This window comes from Gadus macrocephalus, chromosome 4, assembly GCF_031168955.1.
Source record: "Gadus macrocephalus chromosome 4, ASM3116895v1".
Classification (NCBI taxonomy): Eukaryota; Metazoa; Chordata; class Actinopteri; order Gadiformes; family Gadidae; genus Gadus; species Gadus macrocephalus.
The window spans coordinates 5413426-5429681 of NC_082385.1; the positions used below are offsets into that span (position 1 = coordinate 5413426).

General features: G+C 42.7%; 48 non-coding genes across 48 annotated transcripts; all 48 read right to left on the reverse strand.

Annotated features, from left to right (window-relative positions):
• Positions 1–62: 62 nt before the first annotated feature.
• trnaw-cca (transfer RNA tryptophan (anticodon CCA)) lies at positions 63–134 on the reverse strand. The gene has a single exon. It is a non-coding gene; the product is annotated as a tRNA-Trp (tRNA).
• A 142-nt stretch (positions 135–276) lies between these two features.
• trnaw-cca (transfer RNA tryptophan (anticodon CCA)) lies at positions 277–348 on the reverse strand. Its single transcript has one exon. It is a non-coding gene; the product is annotated as a tRNA-Trp (tRNA).
• A 142-nt stretch (positions 349–490) lies between these two features.
• Positions 491–562, reverse strand: trnaw-cca (transfer RNA tryptophan (anticodon CCA)). Its single transcript has one exon. It is a non-coding gene; the product is annotated as a tRNA-Trp (tRNA).
• A 142-nt stretch (positions 563–704) lies between these two features.
• trnaw-cca (transfer RNA tryptophan (anticodon CCA)) lies at positions 705–776 on the reverse strand. Its single transcript has one exon. It is a non-coding gene; the product is annotated as a tRNA-Trp (tRNA).
• Positions 777–911: 135 nt separating this feature from the next.
• On the reverse strand, positions 912–983 carry trnaw-cca (transfer RNA tryptophan (anticodon CCA)). Its single transcript has one exon. It is a non-coding gene; the product is annotated as a tRNA-Trp (tRNA).
• Positions 984–1125: 142 nt separating this feature from the next.
• Positions 1126–1197, reverse strand: trnaw-cca (transfer RNA tryptophan (anticodon CCA)). Its single transcript has one exon. It is a non-coding gene; the product is annotated as a tRNA-Trp (tRNA).
• Positions 1198–1339: 142 nt separating this feature from the next.
• trnaw-cca (transfer RNA tryptophan (anticodon CCA)) lies at positions 1340–1411 on the reverse strand. The gene has a single exon. It is a non-coding gene; the product is annotated as a tRNA-Trp (tRNA).
• A 142-nt stretch (positions 1412–1553) lies between these two features.
• On the reverse strand, positions 1554–1625 carry trnaw-cca (transfer RNA tryptophan (anticodon CCA)). Its single transcript has one exon. It is a non-coding gene; the product is annotated as a tRNA-Trp (tRNA).
• Positions 1626–1967: 342 nt separating this feature from the next.
• Positions 1968–2039, reverse strand: trnaw-cca (transfer RNA tryptophan (anticodon CCA)). The gene has a single exon. It is a non-coding gene; the product is annotated as a tRNA-Trp (tRNA).
• Positions 2040–2181: 142 nt separating this feature from the next.
• trnaw-cca (transfer RNA tryptophan (anticodon CCA)) lies at positions 2182–2253 on the reverse strand. The gene has a single exon. It is a non-coding gene; the product is annotated as a tRNA-Trp (tRNA).
• A 342-nt stretch (positions 2254–2595) lies between these two features.
• Positions 2596–2667, reverse strand: trnaw-cca (transfer RNA tryptophan (anticodon CCA)). The gene has a single exon. It is a non-coding gene; the product is annotated as a tRNA-Trp (tRNA).
• Positions 2668–3015: 348 nt separating this feature from the next.
• Positions 3016–3087, reverse strand: trnaw-cca (transfer RNA tryptophan (anticodon CCA)). The gene has a single exon. It is a non-coding gene; the product is annotated as a tRNA-Trp (tRNA).
• Positions 3088–3229: 142 nt separating this feature from the next.
• trnaw-cca (transfer RNA tryptophan (anticodon CCA)) lies at positions 3230–3301 on the reverse strand. The gene has a single exon. It is a non-coding gene; the product is annotated as a tRNA-Trp (tRNA).
• A 761-nt stretch (positions 3302–4062) lies between these two features.
• On the reverse strand, positions 4063–4134 carry trnaw-cca (transfer RNA tryptophan (anticodon CCA)). The gene has a single exon. It is a non-coding gene; the product is annotated as a tRNA-Trp (tRNA).
• Positions 4135–4276: 142 nt separating this feature from the next.
• trnaw-cca (transfer RNA tryptophan (anticodon CCA)) lies at positions 4277–4348 on the reverse strand. Its single transcript has one exon. It is a non-coding gene; the product is annotated as a tRNA-Trp (tRNA).
• A 142-nt stretch (positions 4349–4490) lies between these two features.
• Positions 4491–4562, reverse strand: trnaw-cca (transfer RNA tryptophan (anticodon CCA)). Its single transcript has one exon. It is a non-coding gene; the product is annotated as a tRNA-Trp (tRNA).
• Positions 4563–4704: 142 nt separating this feature from the next.
• trnaw-cca (transfer RNA tryptophan (anticodon CCA)) lies at positions 4705–4776 on the reverse strand. The gene has a single exon. It is a non-coding gene; the product is annotated as a tRNA-Trp (tRNA).
• A 142-nt stretch (positions 4777–4918) lies between these two features.
• Positions 4919–4990, reverse strand: trnaw-cca (transfer RNA tryptophan (anticodon CCA)). Its single transcript has one exon. It is a non-coding gene; the product is annotated as a tRNA-Trp (tRNA).
• A 135-nt stretch (positions 4991–5125) lies between these two features.
• On the reverse strand, positions 5126–5197 carry trnaw-cca (transfer RNA tryptophan (anticodon CCA)). The gene has a single exon. It is a non-coding gene; the product is annotated as a tRNA-Trp (tRNA).
• Positions 5198–5339: 142 nt separating this feature from the next.
• Positions 5340–5411, reverse strand: trnaw-cca (transfer RNA tryptophan (anticodon CCA)). Its single transcript has one exon. It is a non-coding gene; the product is annotated as a tRNA-Trp (tRNA).
• Positions 5412–5553: 142 nt separating this feature from the next.
• On the reverse strand, positions 5554–5625 carry trnag-ccc (transfer RNA glycine (anticodon CCC)). The gene has a single exon. It is a non-coding gene; the product is annotated as a tRNA-Gly (tRNA).
• Positions 5626–5767: 142 nt separating this feature from the next.
• On the reverse strand, positions 5768–5839 carry trnaw-cca (transfer RNA tryptophan (anticodon CCA)). Its single transcript has one exon. It is a non-coding gene; the product is annotated as a tRNA-Trp (tRNA).
• Positions 5840–6181: 342 nt separating this feature from the next.
• Positions 6182–6253, reverse strand: trnaw-cca (transfer RNA tryptophan (anticodon CCA)). Its single transcript has one exon. It is a non-coding gene; the product is annotated as a tRNA-Trp (tRNA).
• A 142-nt stretch (positions 6254–6395) lies between these two features.
• Positions 6396–6467, reverse strand: trnaw-cca (transfer RNA tryptophan (anticodon CCA)). Its single transcript has one exon. It is a non-coding gene; the product is annotated as a tRNA-Trp (tRNA).
• Positions 6468–6809: 342 nt separating this feature from the next.
• trnaw-cca (transfer RNA tryptophan (anticodon CCA)) lies at positions 6810–6881 on the reverse strand. The gene has a single exon. It is a non-coding gene; the product is annotated as a tRNA-Trp (tRNA).
• A 348-nt stretch (positions 6882–7229) lies between these two features.
• On the reverse strand, positions 7230–7301 carry trnaw-cca (transfer RNA tryptophan (anticodon CCA)). The gene has a single exon. It is a non-coding gene; the product is annotated as a tRNA-Trp (tRNA).
• Positions 7302–7443: 142 nt separating this feature from the next.
• trnaw-cca (transfer RNA tryptophan (anticodon CCA)) lies at positions 7444–7515 on the reverse strand. Its single transcript has one exon. It is a non-coding gene; the product is annotated as a tRNA-Trp (tRNA).
• A 142-nt stretch (positions 7516–7657) lies between these two features.
• On the reverse strand, positions 7658–7729 carry trnaw-cca (transfer RNA tryptophan (anticodon CCA)). Its single transcript has one exon. It is a non-coding gene; the product is annotated as a tRNA-Trp (tRNA).
• Positions 7730–8266: 537 nt separating this feature from the next.
• On the reverse strand, positions 8267–8341 carry trnaw-cca (transfer RNA tryptophan (anticodon CCA)). The gene has a single exon. It is a non-coding gene; the product is annotated as a tRNA-Trp (tRNA).
• Positions 8342–8483: 142 nt separating this feature from the next.
• On the reverse strand, positions 8484–8555 carry trnaw-cca (transfer RNA tryptophan (anticodon CCA)). The gene has a single exon. It is a non-coding gene; the product is annotated as a tRNA-Trp (tRNA).
• Positions 8556–9724: 1169 nt separating this feature from the next.
• Positions 9725–9796, reverse strand: trnaw-cca (transfer RNA tryptophan (anticodon CCA)). The gene has a single exon. It is a non-coding gene; the product is annotated as a tRNA-Trp (tRNA).
• A 563-nt stretch (positions 9797–10359) lies between these two features.
• Positions 10360–10431, reverse strand: trnaw-cca (transfer RNA tryptophan (anticodon CCA)). The gene has a single exon. It is a non-coding gene; the product is annotated as a tRNA-Trp (tRNA).
• Positions 10432–10573: 142 nt separating this feature from the next.
• trnaw-cca (transfer RNA tryptophan (anticodon CCA)) lies at positions 10574–10645 on the reverse strand. The gene has a single exon. It is a non-coding gene; the product is annotated as a tRNA-Trp (tRNA).
• A 556-nt stretch (positions 10646–11201) lies between these two features.
• On the reverse strand, positions 11202–11273 carry trnaw-cca (transfer RNA tryptophan (anticodon CCA)). Its single transcript has one exon. It is a non-coding gene; the product is annotated as a tRNA-Trp (tRNA).
• A 142-nt stretch (positions 11274–11415) lies between these two features.
• On the reverse strand, positions 11416–11487 carry trnaw-cca (transfer RNA tryptophan (anticodon CCA)). The gene has a single exon. It is a non-coding gene; the product is annotated as a tRNA-Trp (tRNA).
• A 348-nt stretch (positions 11488–11835) lies between these two features.
• On the reverse strand, positions 11836–11907 carry trnaw-cca (transfer RNA tryptophan (anticodon CCA)). The gene has a single exon. It is a non-coding gene; the product is annotated as a tRNA-Trp (tRNA).
• A 142-nt stretch (positions 11908–12049) lies between these two features.
• On the reverse strand, positions 12050–12121 carry trnaw-cca (transfer RNA tryptophan (anticodon CCA)). Its single transcript has one exon. It is a non-coding gene; the product is annotated as a tRNA-Trp (tRNA).
• Positions 12122–12263: 142 nt separating this feature from the next.
• On the reverse strand, positions 12264–12335 carry trnaw-cca (transfer RNA tryptophan (anticodon CCA)). The gene has a single exon. It is a non-coding gene; the product is annotated as a tRNA-Trp (tRNA).
• Positions 12336–12477: 142 nt separating this feature from the next.
• trnaw-cca (transfer RNA tryptophan (anticodon CCA)) lies at positions 12478–12549 on the reverse strand. The gene has a single exon. It is a non-coding gene; the product is annotated as a tRNA-Trp (tRNA).
• Positions 12550–13112: 563 nt separating this feature from the next.
• Positions 13113–13184, reverse strand: trnaw-cca (transfer RNA tryptophan (anticodon CCA)). The gene has a single exon. It is a non-coding gene; the product is annotated as a tRNA-Trp (tRNA).
• A 142-nt stretch (positions 13185–13326) lies between these two features.
• trnaw-cca (transfer RNA tryptophan (anticodon CCA)) lies at positions 13327–13398 on the reverse strand. Its single transcript has one exon. It is a non-coding gene; the product is annotated as a tRNA-Trp (tRNA).
• A 556-nt stretch (positions 13399–13954) lies between these two features.
• Positions 13955–14026, reverse strand: trnaw-cca (transfer RNA tryptophan (anticodon CCA)). Its single transcript has one exon. It is a non-coding gene; the product is annotated as a tRNA-Trp (tRNA).
• Positions 14027–14168: 142 nt separating this feature from the next.
• Positions 14169–14240, reverse strand: trnaw-cca (transfer RNA tryptophan (anticodon CCA)). The gene has a single exon. It is a non-coding gene; the product is annotated as a tRNA-Trp (tRNA).
• A 348-nt stretch (positions 14241–14588) lies between these two features.
• On the reverse strand, positions 14589–14660 carry trnaw-cca (transfer RNA tryptophan (anticodon CCA)). The gene has a single exon. It is a non-coding gene; the product is annotated as a tRNA-Trp (tRNA).
• Positions 14661–14802: 142 nt separating this feature from the next.
• On the reverse strand, positions 14803–14874 carry trnaw-cca (transfer RNA tryptophan (anticodon CCA)). Its single transcript has one exon. It is a non-coding gene; the product is annotated as a tRNA-Trp (tRNA).
• Positions 14875–15016: 142 nt separating this feature from the next.
• On the reverse strand, positions 15017–15088 carry trnaw-cca (transfer RNA tryptophan (anticodon CCA)). The gene has a single exon. It is a non-coding gene; the product is annotated as a tRNA-Trp (tRNA).
• A 142-nt stretch (positions 15089–15230) lies between these two features.
• On the reverse strand, positions 15231–15302 carry trnaw-cca (transfer RNA tryptophan (anticodon CCA)). Its single transcript has one exon. It is a non-coding gene; the product is annotated as a tRNA-Trp (tRNA).
• A 563-nt stretch (positions 15303–15865) lies between these two features.
• Positions 15866–15937, reverse strand: trnaw-cca (transfer RNA tryptophan (anticodon CCA)). Its single transcript has one exon. It is a non-coding gene; the product is annotated as a tRNA-Trp (tRNA).
• Between the last annotated feature and the right edge of the window lie 319 nt (positions 15938–16256).

Consider the following 16256-nt stretch of genomic DNA (forward strand, 5'->3'; position numbering starts at 1 on the left):
ACATTTGAGAAATTATTCCCATTTTGAGAACCCGTCTGCCACAATGTGTTCTACAAATCTGCTGACCCTGACGTGATTTGAACACGCAACCTTCTGATCTGGAGTCAGACGCGCTACCGTTGCGCCACAAGGCCGATTGTTTGCTGCTATACAAGCATGAAAGACCGGCATCAGTTACAGCTAGTGCGCCTCAGAATACAGCAAAAAAATAATAACATTTGAGAAATTATACCCATTTTGGGAACCCGTCTGCCACAATGTGTTCCACAAATCTGCTGACCCTGACGTGATTTGAACACGCAACCTTCTGATCTGGAGTCAGACGCACTACCGTTACGCCACAAGGCCGATTGTTTGCTTCTATACAAGCTTGAAAGAACAGCATCAGTTACAGCTAGTGAGCCTCAGAATACAGCAAAAAAATAATAACATATAAGAAATTATTACCATTTTGAGGACCCGTCTGCCACAATGTATTCTACAAATCTGCTGACCCTGACGTGATTTGAACACGCAACCTTCTGAACTGGAGTCAGACGCGCTACCGTTGCACCACAAGCCCGATTATTTGCTTATACACAAGCTTGAAAAAATGGCATCAGTTACAGCTAGTGAGCCTCAGAATACAGCAAAATGTTAATAACACCAGAAATATTATACCCACATTGAGAACCCATTTGCCACAATATGTTCTGTAAATCAGCTGACCCTGACGTGATTTGAACACGCAACCTTCTGATCTGGAGTCAGCCGCGCTACCGTTGCGCCACAAGGTCTGAAATACTGCTCATCAAGAGCACTGAGATGAAGTTATTTATTGGCAGAAGATATTATGCAAATATTGGAATATTATAGTTTCACGGCAGAAACTCTTAGATCATGACTTAAAGAATGACTACTATAGAAATACCTGACCCTGACGTGATTTGAACACGCAACCTTCTGATCTGGAGTCAGACGCGCTACCATTGCGCCACAAGGCCGATTGTTTGCATCTATACAAGCTTGACAGAACGGCATCAGTTACAGCTAGTGAGCCTCAGAATACAGCAAAAAAATCATAACATATAAGAAATTATTCAGATTGTGAGAACCCGTCTGCCAAATTGTGTCCTACAAACCAGCTGACCCTGACGTGATTTGAACACGCAACCTTCTGATCTGGAGTCAGACGCGCTACCGTTGCGCCACAAGGCCGATTGTTTGCTTCTATACAAGCATGAAAGACCGGCATCAGTTACAGCTAGTGCGCCTCAGAATACAGCAAAAAAATAATAACAATTGAGAAATTACTCCCATTTTGAGAACCCGTCTGCCACAATGTGTTCTACAAATCTGCTGACCCTGACGTGATCTGAACGCGCAACCTTCTGATCTGGAGTCAGACGCGCTACCATTGCGCCACAAGGCCGATTGTTTGCTTCTATACAAGCTTGAAAGAACGGCATCAGTTACAGCTGGTGAGCCTCAGAATACAGCAAAAAAATAATAACATATGAGAAATTACTCCCATTTTGAGAACCCGTCTGCCACAATGTATTCTACAAATCTGCTGACCCTGACGTGATTTGAACACTCAACCTTCTGATCTGGTGTCAGACGCGCTACCGTTGCGCCACAAGGTCTGAAATACAACTCTTTAAGACCACTGACATTACCTTCTTTATTGCCAGTAGATAGTGTCTGATAATTGGAATATTATAGTTTCACGGCAGAAACTCTTAGATCATGACTTAAAGAATGACTACTGGAGAATTGCCTGAACTTGACATGATTGCAACACCCAAACTTCTGATCTAGAGTAAGACGCTCTACCGTTGCGCCACAAGGTCTGAAATACTGCACATCAAGAGCACTGAGATGAAGTTATTTATTGACAGTAGATATTATGCAAATATTGGAATATTAAAGTTTCACGGCAGAAACTCTTAGATCATGATTTAAAGAATGACTACTATAGAAATACCTGACCCTGACGTGATTTGAACACGCAACCTTCTGATCTGGAGTCAGACGCGCTACCATTGCGCCACAAGACCGGTTGTTTGCTTATACACAAGCTTGAAATAATGGCATCAGTTACAGCTAGTGAGCCTCAGAATACAGCAAAAAAATAATAACATATGAGAAATTATTCCGATTTTGAGAACCCGTCTGCCATATTGTGTCCTACAAACCAGCTGACCCTGACGTGATTTGAACACGCAACATTCTGATCTGGAGTAAGACGCGCTACCGTTGCGCCACAAGGTCTGAAATCCAGCTCTTTAAGACCACTGACATTACCTTCTTTATTGCCAGTAGATAGTGTCTGATAATTGGAATATTATAGTTTCACGGCAGAAACTCTTAGATCATGACTTAAAGAATGACTACAGGAGAATTGCCTGAACTTCACGTGATTGCAACACCCAACTTTCTGATCTAGAGTAAGACGCTCTACCGTTGCGCCACAAGGTCTGAAATACTGCTCATCAAGAGCACTGAGATGAAGTTATTTATTGGCAGAAGATATTATGCAAATATTGGAATATTATAGTTTCACGGCAGAAACTCTTAGATCATGACTTAAAGAATGACTACTATAGAAATACCTGACCCTGACGTGATTTGAACACGCAACCTTCTGATCTGGAGTCAGACGCGCGACCGTTGCGCCCCAAGGCCGTTTAGAAGCACAATAAGACCACTTACATGACGTTATTTATTGCCAGTAGATCGTGTCAGATTAGTGGAAAATTATACTTTCACGGCAAAAACTCTTTGATCAAGACTTACGGACCGTCTAATAACGACAATCCTGACCCTGACGTGATTTGAATACGCAACCTTCTGATCTGGAGTCAGGCGCGCTACCGTTGCGCCACCAGGCCGATTGTTTGCATCTATACAAGCTTGAAAGAACGGCATCAGTTACAGCTAGTGAGCCTCAGAATACAGCAAAAAAATCATAACATATGAGAAATTATTCAGATTTTGAGAACCCGTCTGCCAAATTGTGTCCTACAAACCAGCTGACCCTGACGTGATTTGAACACGCAACCTTCTGATCTGGAGTCAGACGCGCTACCGTTGCGCCACAAGGCAGATTGTTTGCTTCTATACAAGCATGAAAGACCGGCATCAGTTACAGCTAGTGTGCCTCAGAATACAGCAAAAAAATAATAGCATTTGAGAAATTACTCCCATTTTGAGAACCCGTCTGCCACAATGTGTTCTACAAATCTGCTGACCCTGACGTGATTTGAACACGCAACCTTCTGATCTGGAGTCAGACGCGCTACCGTTGCGCCACAAGGTCTGAAATACAGCTCTTTAAGACCTCTGACATTACCTTCTTTATTGCAAGTAGATAGTGTCTGATAATTGGAATATTATAGTTTCACGGCAGAAACTCTTAGATCATGACTTAAAGAATGACTACTGGAGAATTGCCTGAACTTGACATGATTGCAACACCCAACCTACTGATCTAGAGTAAGACGCTCTACCGTTGCGCCACAAGGTCTGAAATACTGCTCATCAAGAGCACTGAGATGAAGTTATTTATTGACAGTAGATAATATGCAAATATTGGAATATTAAAGTTTCACGGCAGAAACTCTTAGATCATGATTTAAAGAATGACTACTATAGAAATACCTGACCCTAACGTGAATTGAACACGCAACCTTCTGATCTGGAGTCAGACCCACTACCGTTGCGCCACAAGGCCGGTTGTTTGCTTACACACAAGCTTGAAATAATGGCATCAGTTACAGCTAGTGAGACTCAGAATACAGCAAAAAAATAATAACATGAGGAATTATTCCCATTTTGAGAACCCGTCTGCCATATTGTGTCCTACAAATCAGCTGACCCTGACGTAACTTGAACACGCAACCTTCTGATCTAGAGTCAGACGCGCTACCGTTGCGCCACAAGGCCGTCAAGAATGCACAATAAGACCACTTACATGGCGTTATTTATTGCCAGTAGATCGTGTCAGATTAGTGGAAAATTATACTTTCACGGCAAAAACTCTTTGATCAAGACTTACGGACCGTCTAATAAAGACAACCCTGACCCTGACGTGATTTGAACACGCATCCTTCTGATCTGGAGTCAGGCGCGCTACCATTGCGCCACAAGGCCGATTGTTTGCGTCTATACAAGCTTGAAAGAACGGCATCAGTTACAGCTAGTGAGCCTCAGAATACAGCAAAAAAATCATAACATTTGAGAAATTATTCCCATTTTGAGAACCCGTCTGCCACAATGTGTTCTACAAATCTGCTGACCCTGACGTGATTTGAACACGCAACCTTCTGATCTGGAGTCAGACGCGCTACCGTTGCGCCACAAGGCCGATTGTTTGCTTCTATACAAGCATGAAAGACCGGCATCAGTTACAGCTAGTGCGCCTCAGAATACAGCAAAAAAATAATAACATTTGAGAAATTATTCCCATTTTGAGAACCCGTCTGCCACAATGTGTTCCACAAATCTGCTGACCCTGACGTGATTTGAACACGCAACCTTCTGATCTGGAGTCAGACGCACTACCGTTACGCCACAAGGCCGATTGTTTGCTTCTATACAAGCTTGAAAGAACAGCATCAGTTACAGCTAGTGAGCCTCAGAATACAGCAAAAAAATAATAACATATGAGAAATTATTACCATTTTGAGGACCCGTCTGCCACAATGTATTCTACAAATCTGCTGACCCTGACGTGATTTGAACACGCAACCTTCTGATCTGGAGTCAGACGCGCTACCGTTGCACCACAAGGCCGATTGTTTGCTTATACACAAGCTTGAAAAAATGGCATCAGTTACAGCTAGTGAGCCTCAGAATACAGCAAAATGTTAATAACACCAGAAATATTATACCCACATTGAGAACCCATTTGCCACAATATGTTCTGTAAATCAGCTGACCCTGACGTGATTTGAACACGCAACCTTCTGATCTGGAGTCAGACGCGCTACCGTTGCGCCACAAGGCCGTTAATAATATATAATAAGACCACTTACATGACGTTATTTATTGCCAGTAGATCGTTTCAGATTAGTGGAAAATTATACTTTCGCGGCAAAAACTCTTTGATCAAGACTTACGGACCGTCTAATAAAGACAACCCTGACCCTGACGTGATTTGAACACGCAACCTTCTGATCTGGAGTCAGACGCGCTACCATTGCGCCACAAGGCCGATTGTTTGCATCTATACAAGCTTGAAAGAACGGCATCAGTTACAGCTAGTGAGCCTCAGAATACAGCAAAAAAATCATAACATATGAGAAATTATTCAGATTGTGAGAACCCGTCTGCCAAATTGTGTCCTACAAACCAGCTGACCCTGACGTGATTTGAACACGCAACCTTCTGATCTGGAGTCAGACGCGCTACCGTTGCGCCACAAGGCCGATTGTTTGCTTCTATACAAGCATGAAAGACCGGCATCAGTTACAGCTAGTGCGCCTCAGAATACAGCAAAAAAATAATAACAATTGAGAAATTACTCCCATTTTGAGAACCCGTCTGCCACAATGTGTTCTACAAATCTGCTGACCCTGACGTGATCTGAACGCGCAACCTTCTGATCGGGAGTCAGACGCGCTACCATTGCGCCACAAGGCCGATTGTCTGCTTCTATACAAGCTTGAAAGAACGGCATCAGTTACAGCTGGTGAGCCTCAGAATACAGCAAAAAAATAATAACATATGAGAAATTATTCCCATTTTCAGAACCCGTCTGCCACAATGTATTCTACAAATCTACTGACCCTGACGTGATTTGAACACTCAACCTTCTGATCTGGTGTCAGACGCGCTACCGTTGCGCCACAAGGTCTGAAATACAACTCTTTAAGACCACTGACATTACCTTCTTTATTGCCAGTAGATAGTGTCTGATAATTGGAATATTATAGTTTCACGGCAGAAACTCTTAGATCATGACTTAAAGAATGACTACTGGAGAATTGCCTGAACTTGACATGATTGCAACACCCAAACTTCTGATCTAGAGTAAGACGCTCTACCGTTGCGCCACAAGGTCTGAAATACTGCACATCAAGAGCACTGAGATGAAGTTATTTATTGACAGTAGATATTATGCAAATATTGGAATATTAAAGTTTCACGGCAGAAACTCTTAGATCATGATTTAAAGAATGACTACTATAGAAATACCTGACCCTGACGTGATTTGAACACGCAACCTTCTGATCTGGAGTCAGACGCGCTACCATTGCGCCACAAGGCCGGTTGTTTGCTTATACACAAGCTTGAAATAATGGCATCAGTTACAGCTAGTGAGCCTCAGAATACAGCAAAAAAATAATAACATATGAGAAATTATTCCGATTTTGAGAACCCGTCTGCCATATTGTGTCCTACAAACCAGCTGACCCTGACGTGATTTGAACACGCAACCTTCTGATCTGGAGTAAGACGCGCTACCGTTGCACCACAAGGTCTGAAATACAGCTCTTTAAGACCACTGACATTACCTTCTTTATTGCCAGTAGATAGTGTCTGATAATTGGAATATTATAGTTTCACGGCAGAAACTCTTAGATCATGACTTAAAGAATGACTACAGGAGAATTGCCTGAACTTCACGTGATTGCAACACCCAACTTTCTGATCTAGAGTAAGACGCTCTACCGTTGCGCCACAAGGTCTGAAATACTGCTCATCAAGAGCACTGAGATGAAGTTATTTATTGGCAGAAGATAATATGCAAATATTGGAATATTATAGTTTCACGGCAGAAACTCTTAGATCATGACTTAAAGAATGACTACTATAGAAATACCTGACCCTGACGTGATTTGAACACGCAACCTTCTGATCTGGAGTCAGACGCGCGACCGTTGCGCCACAAGGCCGTTTAGAAGCACAATAAGACCACTTACATGACGTTATTTATTGCCAGTAGATCGTGTCAGATTAGTGGAAAATTATACTTTCACGGCAAAAACTCTTTGATCAAGACTTACGGACCGTCTAATAACGACAACCCTGACCCTGACGTGATTTGAATACGCAACCTTCTGATCTGGAGTCAGGCGCGCTACCGTTGCGCCACCAGGCCGATTGTTTGCATCTATACAAGCTTGAAAGAACGGCATCAGTTACAGCTAGTGAGCCTCAGAATACAGCAAAAAAATATTAACAATTGAGAAATTACACCCATTTTGAGAACCCGTCTGCCACAATGTGTTCTACAAGTCTGCTGACCCTGACGTGATTTGAACACGCAACCTTCTGATCTGGAGTCAGACGCGCTACCGTTGCGCCACAAGGCCGATTGTTTGCTACTATACAAGCTTGAAAGAACGGCATCAGTTACAGCTAGTGAGCCTCAGAATACAGCAAAAAAATAATAACACATGAGAAATTATTCCCATTTTGAGAACCCGTCTGCCACAATGTATTCTACAAATCTGCTGACCCTGACGTGATTTGAACACGCAACCTTCTGATCTGGAGTCAGACGCGCTACCGTTGCACCACAAGGCCGATTGTTTGCTTATACACAAGCTTGAAAAAATGGCATCAGTTACAGCTAGTGAGCCTCAGAATACAGCAAAAAAATAATAACACATGAGAAATTATTCCCATTTTGAGAACCCGTCTGCCACAATGTATTCTACATTTCTGCTGACCCTGACGTGATTTGAACACGCAACCTTCTGATCTGGAGTCAGACGCGCTACCGTTGCGCCACAAGGTCTGAAATACAGCTCTTTAAGACCACTGACATTACCTTCTTTATTGCCAGTAGATAGTGTCTGATAATTGGAATATTATAGTTTCACGGCAGAAACTCTTAGATCATGACTTAAAGAATGACTACTGGAGAATTGCCTGAACTTCACGTGATTGCAACACCCAACCTTCTGATCTAGAGTAAGACGCTCTACCGTTGCGCCACAAGGTCTGAAATACTGCTCATCAAGAGCACTGAGATGAAGTTATTTATTGCCAGTAGATATTATGCAAATATTGGAATATTATAGTTTCACGGCAGAAACTCTGAGATCATGATTTAAAGAATGACTACTATAGAAATACCTGACCCTGACGTGATTTGAACACGCAACCTTCTGATCTGGAGTCAGACGCGCTACCGATTGTTTGCTTCTATACAAGCATGAAAGACCGGTATCAGTTACAGCTAGTGCGCCTCAGAATACAGCAAAAAAATAATAACATTTGAAAAATTACTCCCATTATGAGAACCCGTCTGCCACAATGTTTTCTACAAATCTGCTGACCCTGACGTGATTTGAACACGCAACCTTCTGATCTGGAGTCAGACGCGCTACCGTTGCGCCACAAGGGCGATTGTTTGCTACAATTCAAGCTTGAAAGAACGGCATCAGTTACAGCTAGTGAGCCTCAGAATACAGCAAAAAAATAATAATATATGAGAAATTATTCCCATTTTGAGAACCCGTCTGGCACAATGTATTCTACAAATCTGCTGACCCTGACGTGATTTGAACACGCAACCTTCTGATCTGGAGTCAGACGCGCTACCGTTGCGCCACAAGGCCGATTGTTTGCTTCTATGCATTCTTGAAAGAACGGCATCAGTTACAGCTAGTGAGCCTCAGAATACAGCAAAAAAATAATAACATGAGAAATTAATCCCATTTTGAGAACCCGTCTGCAACAATGTATCCTACAAATCTGCTGACCCTGACGTGATTTGAACACTCAACATTCTGATCTGGAGTCAGACGCACTACCGTTGCGCCACAAGACCGGTAAGAATGCACAATAAGACCACTTACATGACGTTATTTATTGCCAGTAGATCGTGTCAGATTAGTGGAAAATTATACTTTCACGGCAAAAACTCTTTGATCAAGACTAACGGACCGTCTAATAAAGACAACCCTGACCCTGACGTGATTTGAACACGCTACCGTTGCGCCACAAGGCCTGTTGTATGCTTATACACAAGCTTAAAATAATGGCATCAGTTACAGCTAGTGAGCCTCAGAATACAGCAAAATGTTAATAACACCAGAAATACTATACCCATATTGAGAACCCATTTGCCACAATGTGTTCTGTAAATCAGCTGACCCTGACGTGATTTGAACTCACAACCATCTGATCTGGAGTGAGACGCGCTACCATTGCGCCACAAGGCTGTTAAGCATGCACAATAAGACCACTTACATGACGTTATTTATTGCCAGTAGATCGTGTCAGATTAGTGGAAAATTATACTTTCACGGCAAAAACTCTTTGATCAAGACTTACGGACCGTCTAATAAAGACAACCCTGACCCTGACGTGATTTGAACAGGCAACCTTCTGATCTGGAGTAAGACGCGCTACCGTTGCGCCACAAGGCCGATTGTTTGCTACTATTCAAGCTTGAAAGAACGGCATCAGTTACAGCTAGTGAGCCTCAGAACACAGCAAAAAAATAATAACATTTGAGAAATTATTCCCATTTAGAGAACCCGTCTGCCACAATGTGTTCTACAAATCTGCTGACCCTGACCTAAATTGAACACGCACCCTTCTGATCTGGAGTCAGACGCGCTACTGTTGCGCCACAAGGCCGATTGTTTGCTTCTATACAAGCTTGAAAGAACGGCATCAGTTACAGCTAGTGAGCCTCAGAATACAGCAAAATAATAATAACATTTGAGAAATTATTCCCATTTTGAGAACCCGTCTGCCACAATGTGTTCTACAAAACTGCTGACCCTGACGTGATTTGAACACGCAACCTTCCGATCTGGAATCAGACGCTCTACCGTTGCGCCACAAGGTCTGAAATACATCACTATAAGACCACTTACATTACCTTCTTTATTGCCAGTAGATAGTGTCTGATAATTGGAATATTATAGTTTCCCGGCAAAAACTCTTTGATCAAGACTTACGGACCGTCTAATAATGACAACCCTGACCCTGACGTGATTTGAACAGGCAACCTTCTGATCTGGAGTAAGACGCGCTACCGTTGCGCCACAAGGCCGATTTTTTGCTACTATTCAAACTTGAAAGAACCGCATCAGTTACAGCTAGTGAGCCTCAGAATACAGCAAAAAAATAATAACATTTGAGAAATTATTCCCATTTAGAGAAGCCGTCTGCCACAATGTGTTCTACAAATCTGCTGACCCTGACCTGATTTGAACACGCAACCTTCTGATCTGGAGTCAGACGCGCTACTGTTGCGCCACAAGGCCGATTGTTTGCTTCTATACAAGCTTGAAAGAACGGCATGAGTTACAGCTAGTGAGCCTCAGAATACAGCAAAAAAATAATAACATTTGAGAAATTATTCCCATTTTGAGAACCCGTCTGCCACAATGTGTTCTACAAATCTGCTGACCCTGACGTGATTTGAACACGCAACCTTCTGATCTGGAGTCAGACGCGCTACCGTTGCGCCACAAGGCCGATTGATTGCTTCTATACAAGCTCTAAAGAACGGCATCAGTTACAGCTAGTTAGCCTCAGAATACAGCAAAAAAATAATAACATTTGAGAAATTATTCCCAATTTGAGAACCTGTCTGCCACTATGTGTTCTACAAATCTCCTGACCCTGACGTGATTTGAACACGCAACCTTCTGATCTGGAGTCAGACGCGCTACCGTTGCGCCACAAGGCCGATTTTTTTCTACTATACAAGCTTGAAAGAACGGCATGAGTTACAGCTAGTGAGCCTCAGAATACAGCAAAAAAATAATAACATATGAGAAATTATTCCCATTTTGAGAACCCGTCTGCCACAAATTTTTCTACAAATCTGCTGGCCCTGACGTGATCTGAACACGCAGCCTTCTGATCTGGGGTCAGACGCGCTACCGTTGCGCCACAAGGTCTGAAATACAGCTCTTTAAGACCACTGACATTACCTTCTTTATTGCCAGTAGATAGTGTCTGATAATTGGAATATTATAGTTTCACGGCAGAAACTCTTAGATCATGACTTAAAGAATGACTACTGGAGAATTGCCTGAACTTCACGTGATTGCAACACCCAACCTTCTGATCTAGAGTAAGACCCTCTACCGTTGCGCCACAAGGTCTGAAATACTGCTCATCAAGAGCACTGAGATGAAGTTATTTATTGGCAGAAGATATTATGCAAATATTGGAATATTATAGTTTCACGGCAGAAACTCTTAGATCATGACTTAAAGAATGACTACTATAGAAATACCTGACCCTGACGTGATTTGAACACGCAACCTACTGATCTGGAGTCAGACGTGCTACCGTTGCGCCACAAGGCCGTTTGTTTGCTTATACACAAGCTTGAAATAACGGCATCAGTTACAGCTAGTGAGCCTCAGAATACAGCAAAATGTTAATAACACCTGAACAATTATACCCATATTGATAACCCATTTGCCACAATGTGTTCTGTAAATCTGCTGACCCTAACGTGATTTGAACACGCAACCTTCTGATCTGGAGTCAGACGCGCGACCGTTGCGCCACAAGGCCGTTAAGAAGCACAATAAGACCACTTACATGACGTTATTTATTGCCAGTAGATCGTGTCAGATTAGTGGAAAATTATACTTTCACGGCAAAAACTCTTTGATCAAGACTTACGGACCGTCTAATAAAGACAACCCTGACCCTGACGTGATTTGAATACGCAACCTTCCGATCTGGAGTCAGACGCGCTACCGTTGCGCCACCAGGCCGATTGTTTGCATCTATACAAGCTTGAAAGAACGGCATCAGTTACAGCTAGTGAGCCTCAGAATACAGCAAAAAAATAATAACATTTGAGAAATTATTCCCATTTTGAGAACCCGTCTGCCACAATGTGTTCTACAAATCTGCTGACCCTGACGTGATTTGAACACGCAACCTTCTGATCTGGAGTCAGACGCGCTACCGTTGCGCCACAAGGCCGATTGTTTACTTCTATACAAGCATGAAAGACCGGCATCAGTTACAGCTAGTGCGCCTCAGAATACAGCAAAAAAATAATAACATTTGAAAAATTACTCCCATTATGAGAACCCGTCTGCCACAATGTTTTCTACAAAACTGCTGACCCTGACGTGATTTGAACACGCAACCTTCTGATCTGGAGTCAGACGCGCTACCGTTGCGCCACAAGGCCGTTTATTTGCTTCTATACAAACTAGAAAGAACGGCATCAGTTACAGCTAGTGAGCCTCAGAATACAGCAAAAAAATAATAACAATTGAGAAATTACTCCCATTTTGAGAACCCGTCTGCCACAATGTGTTCTACAAGAATGCTGACCCTGACGTGATTTGAACACGCAACCTTCTGATCTGGAGTCAGACGCGCTACCGTTGCTCCACAAGGCCGATTGTTTGCTTCTATACAAGCTTGAAAGAACGGCATGAGTTACAGCTAGTGAGCCTCAGAATACAGCAAAATAATAATAACATTTGAGAAATTATTCCCATTTTGAGAACCCGTCTGCCACAATGTGTTCTACAAAACTGCTGACCCTGACGTGATTTGAACACGCAACCTTCCGATCTGGAATCAGACGCTCTACCGTTGCGCCACAAGGTCTGAAATACATCACTATAAGACCACTTACATTACCTTCTTTATTGCCAGTAGATAGTGTCTGATAATTGGAATATTATAGTTTCCCGGCAAAAACTCTTTGATCAAGACTTACGGACCGTCTAATAATGACAACCCTGACCCTGACGTGATTTGAACAGGCAACCTTCTGATCTGGAGTAAGACGCGCTACCGTTGCGCCACAAGGCCGATTTTTTGCTACTATTCAAGCTTGAAAGAACCGCATCAGTTACAGCTAGTGAGCCTCAGAATACAGCAAAAAAATAATAACATTTGAGAAATTATTCCCATTTAGAGAAGCCGTCTGCCACAATGTGTTCTACAAATCTGCTGACCCTGACCTGATTTGAACACGCAACCTTCTGATCTGGAGTCAGACGCGCTACTGTTGCGCCACAAGGCCGATTGTTTGCTTCTATACAAGCTTGAAAGAACGGCATGAGTTACAGCTAGTGAGCCTCAGAATACAGCAAAAAAATAATAACATTTGAGAAATTATTCCCATTTTGAGAACCCGTCTGCCACAATGTGTTCTACAAATCTGCTGACCCTGACGTGATTTGAACACGCAACCTTCTGATCTGGAGTCAGACGCGCTACCGTTGCGCCACAAGGCCGATTGATTGCTTCTATACAAGCTCTAAAGAACGGCATCAGTTACAGCTAGTTAGCCTCAGAATACAGCAAAAAAATAATAACATTTGAGAAATTATTCCCAATTTGAGAACCTGTCTGCCACTATGTGTTCTACAAATCTCCTGACCCTGACGTGATTTGAACACGCAACCTTCTGATCTGGAGTCAGACGCGCTACCGTTGCGCCACAAGGCCGATTTTTTTCTACTATACAAGCTTGAAAGAACGGCATGAGTTACAGCTAGTGAGCCTCAGAATACAGCAAAAAAATAATAACATATGAGAAATTATTCCCATTTTGAGAACCCGTCTGCCACAAATTTTTCTACAAATCTGCTGGCCCTGACGTGATCTGAACACGCAGCCTTCTGATCTGGGGTCAGACGCGCTACCGTTGCGCCACAAGGTCTGAAATACAGCGCTTTAAGACCACTGACATTACCTTCTTTATTGCCAGTAGATAGTGTCTGATAATTGGAATATTATAGTTTCACGGCAGAAACTCTTAGATCATGACTTAAAGAATGACTACTGGAGAATTGCCTGAACTTCACGTGATTGCAACACCCAACCTTCTGATCTAGAGTAAGACCCTCTACCGTTGCGCCACAAGGTCTGAAATACTGCTCATCAAGAGCACTGAGATGAAGTTATTTATTGGCAGAAGATATTATGCAAATATTGGAATATTATAGTTTCACGGCAGAAACTCTTAGATCATGACTTAAAGAATGACTACTATAGAAATACCTGACCCTGACGTGATTTGAACACGCAACCTACTGATCTGGAGTCAGACGTGCTACCGTTGCGCCACAAGGCCGTTTGTTTGCTTATACACAAGCTTGAAATAACGGCATCAGTTACAGCTAGTGAGCCTCAGAATACAGCAAAATGTTAATAACACCTGAACAATTATACCCATATTGATAACCCATTTGCCACAATGTGTTCTGTAAATCTGCTGACCCTAACGTGATTTGAACACGCAACCTTCTGATCTGGAGTCAGACGCGCGACCGTTGCGCCACAAGGCCGTTAAGAAGCACAATAAGACCACTTACATGACGTTATTTATTGCCAGTAGATCGTGTCAGATTAGTGGAAAATTATACTTTCACGGCAAAAACTCTTTGATCAAGACTTACGGACCGTCTAATAAAGACAACCCTGACCCTGACGTGATTTGAATACGCAACCTTCCGATCTGGAGTCAGACGCGCTACCGTTGCGCCACCAGGCCGATTGTTTGCATCTATACAAGCTTGAAAGAACGGCATCAGTTACAGCTAGTGAGCCTCAGAATACAGCAAAAAAATAATAACATTTGAGAAATTATTCCCATTTTGAGAACCCGTCTGCCACAATGTGTTCTACAAATCTGCTGACCCTGACGTGATTTGAACACGCAACCTTCTGATCTGGAGTCAGACGCGCTACCGTTGCGCCACAAGGCCGATTGCTTACTTCTATACAAGCATGAAAGACCGGCATCAGTTACAGCTAGTGCGCCTCAGAAAACAGCAAAAAAATAATAACATTTGAAAAATTACTCCCATTATGAGAACCCGTCTGCCACAATGTTTTCTACAAAACTGCTGACCCTGACGTGATTTGAACACGCAACCTTCTGATCTGGAGTCAGACGCGCTACCGTTGCGCCACAAGGCCGTTTGTTTGCTTCTATACAAACTAGAAAGAACGGCATCAGTTACAGCTAGTGAGCCTCAGAATACAGCAAAAAAATAATAACAATTGAGAAATTACTCCCATTTTGAGAACCCGTCTGCCACAATGTGTTCTACAAGTCTGCTGACCCTGACGTGATTTGAACACGCAACCTTCTGATCTGGAGTCAGACGCGCTACCGTTGCTCCACAAGGCCGATTGTTTGCTACTATACAAGCTTGAAAGAACGGCATCAGTTACAGCTAGTGAGCCTCAGAATACAGCAAAAAAATAATAACACATGAGAAATTATTCCCATTTTGAGAACCCGTCTGCCACAATGTATTCTACATTTCTGCTGACCCTGACGTGATTTGAACACGCAATCTTCTGATCTGGAGTCAGACGCGCTACCGTTGCGCCACAAGGCCGATTGTTTGCTTCTATGCATTCTTGAAAGAACGGCATCAGTTACAGCTAGTGAGCCTCAGAATACAGCAAAAAAATAATAACATATGAGAAAATATTCCCATTTTGAGAACCCGTCTGCCACAATGTATCCTACAAATCTGCTGACCCTGACGTGATTTGAACACTCAACATACTGATCTGGAGTCAGACGCACTACCGTTGCGCCACAAGGCCGGGTAGTATGCACAATAAGACCACTTACATGGCGTTATTTATTGCCAGTAGATCGTGTCAGATTAGTGGAAAATTATACTTTCACGGCAAAAACTCTTTGATCAAGACTTACGGACCGTCTAATAAAGACAACCCTGACCCTGACATGATTTGAACAGGCAACCTTCTGAACTGGAGTAAGACACGCTACCGTTGCGCCACAAGGCCGATTGTTTGCTTTTATTCAAGCTTGAAAGAATGGCATCAGTTACAGCTAGTGAGCCTCAGAATACAGCAAAAAAATAATAACATTTGAGAAATTATTCCCATTTAGAGAACCCGTCTGCCAAAATGTGCTCTACAAATCTGCTGACCCTGACGTGATTTGAACACGCAACCTTCTGATCTGGAGTCAGACGCTCTACCGTTGCGCCACAAGGTCTGAAATACTGCTCATCAAGAGCACTCAGATGAAGTTATTTATTGCCAGTAGATATTATGCAAATATTGGAATATTGTAGTTTCACGGCAGAAACTCTTAGATTATGATTTAAAGAATGACTACTATAGAAATACCTAACCGTGACGTGATTTGAACACCCAACCTACTGATCTGGAGTCAGATGCGCTACCGTTGCGCCACAAGGCCGGTTGTTTGCTTAGACACAAGCTTGAAATAATGGCATCAGTTACAGCTAGTGAGCCTCAGAATACAGCAAAATGTTAATAACACCAGAAATATTATAGCCATATTGAGAACC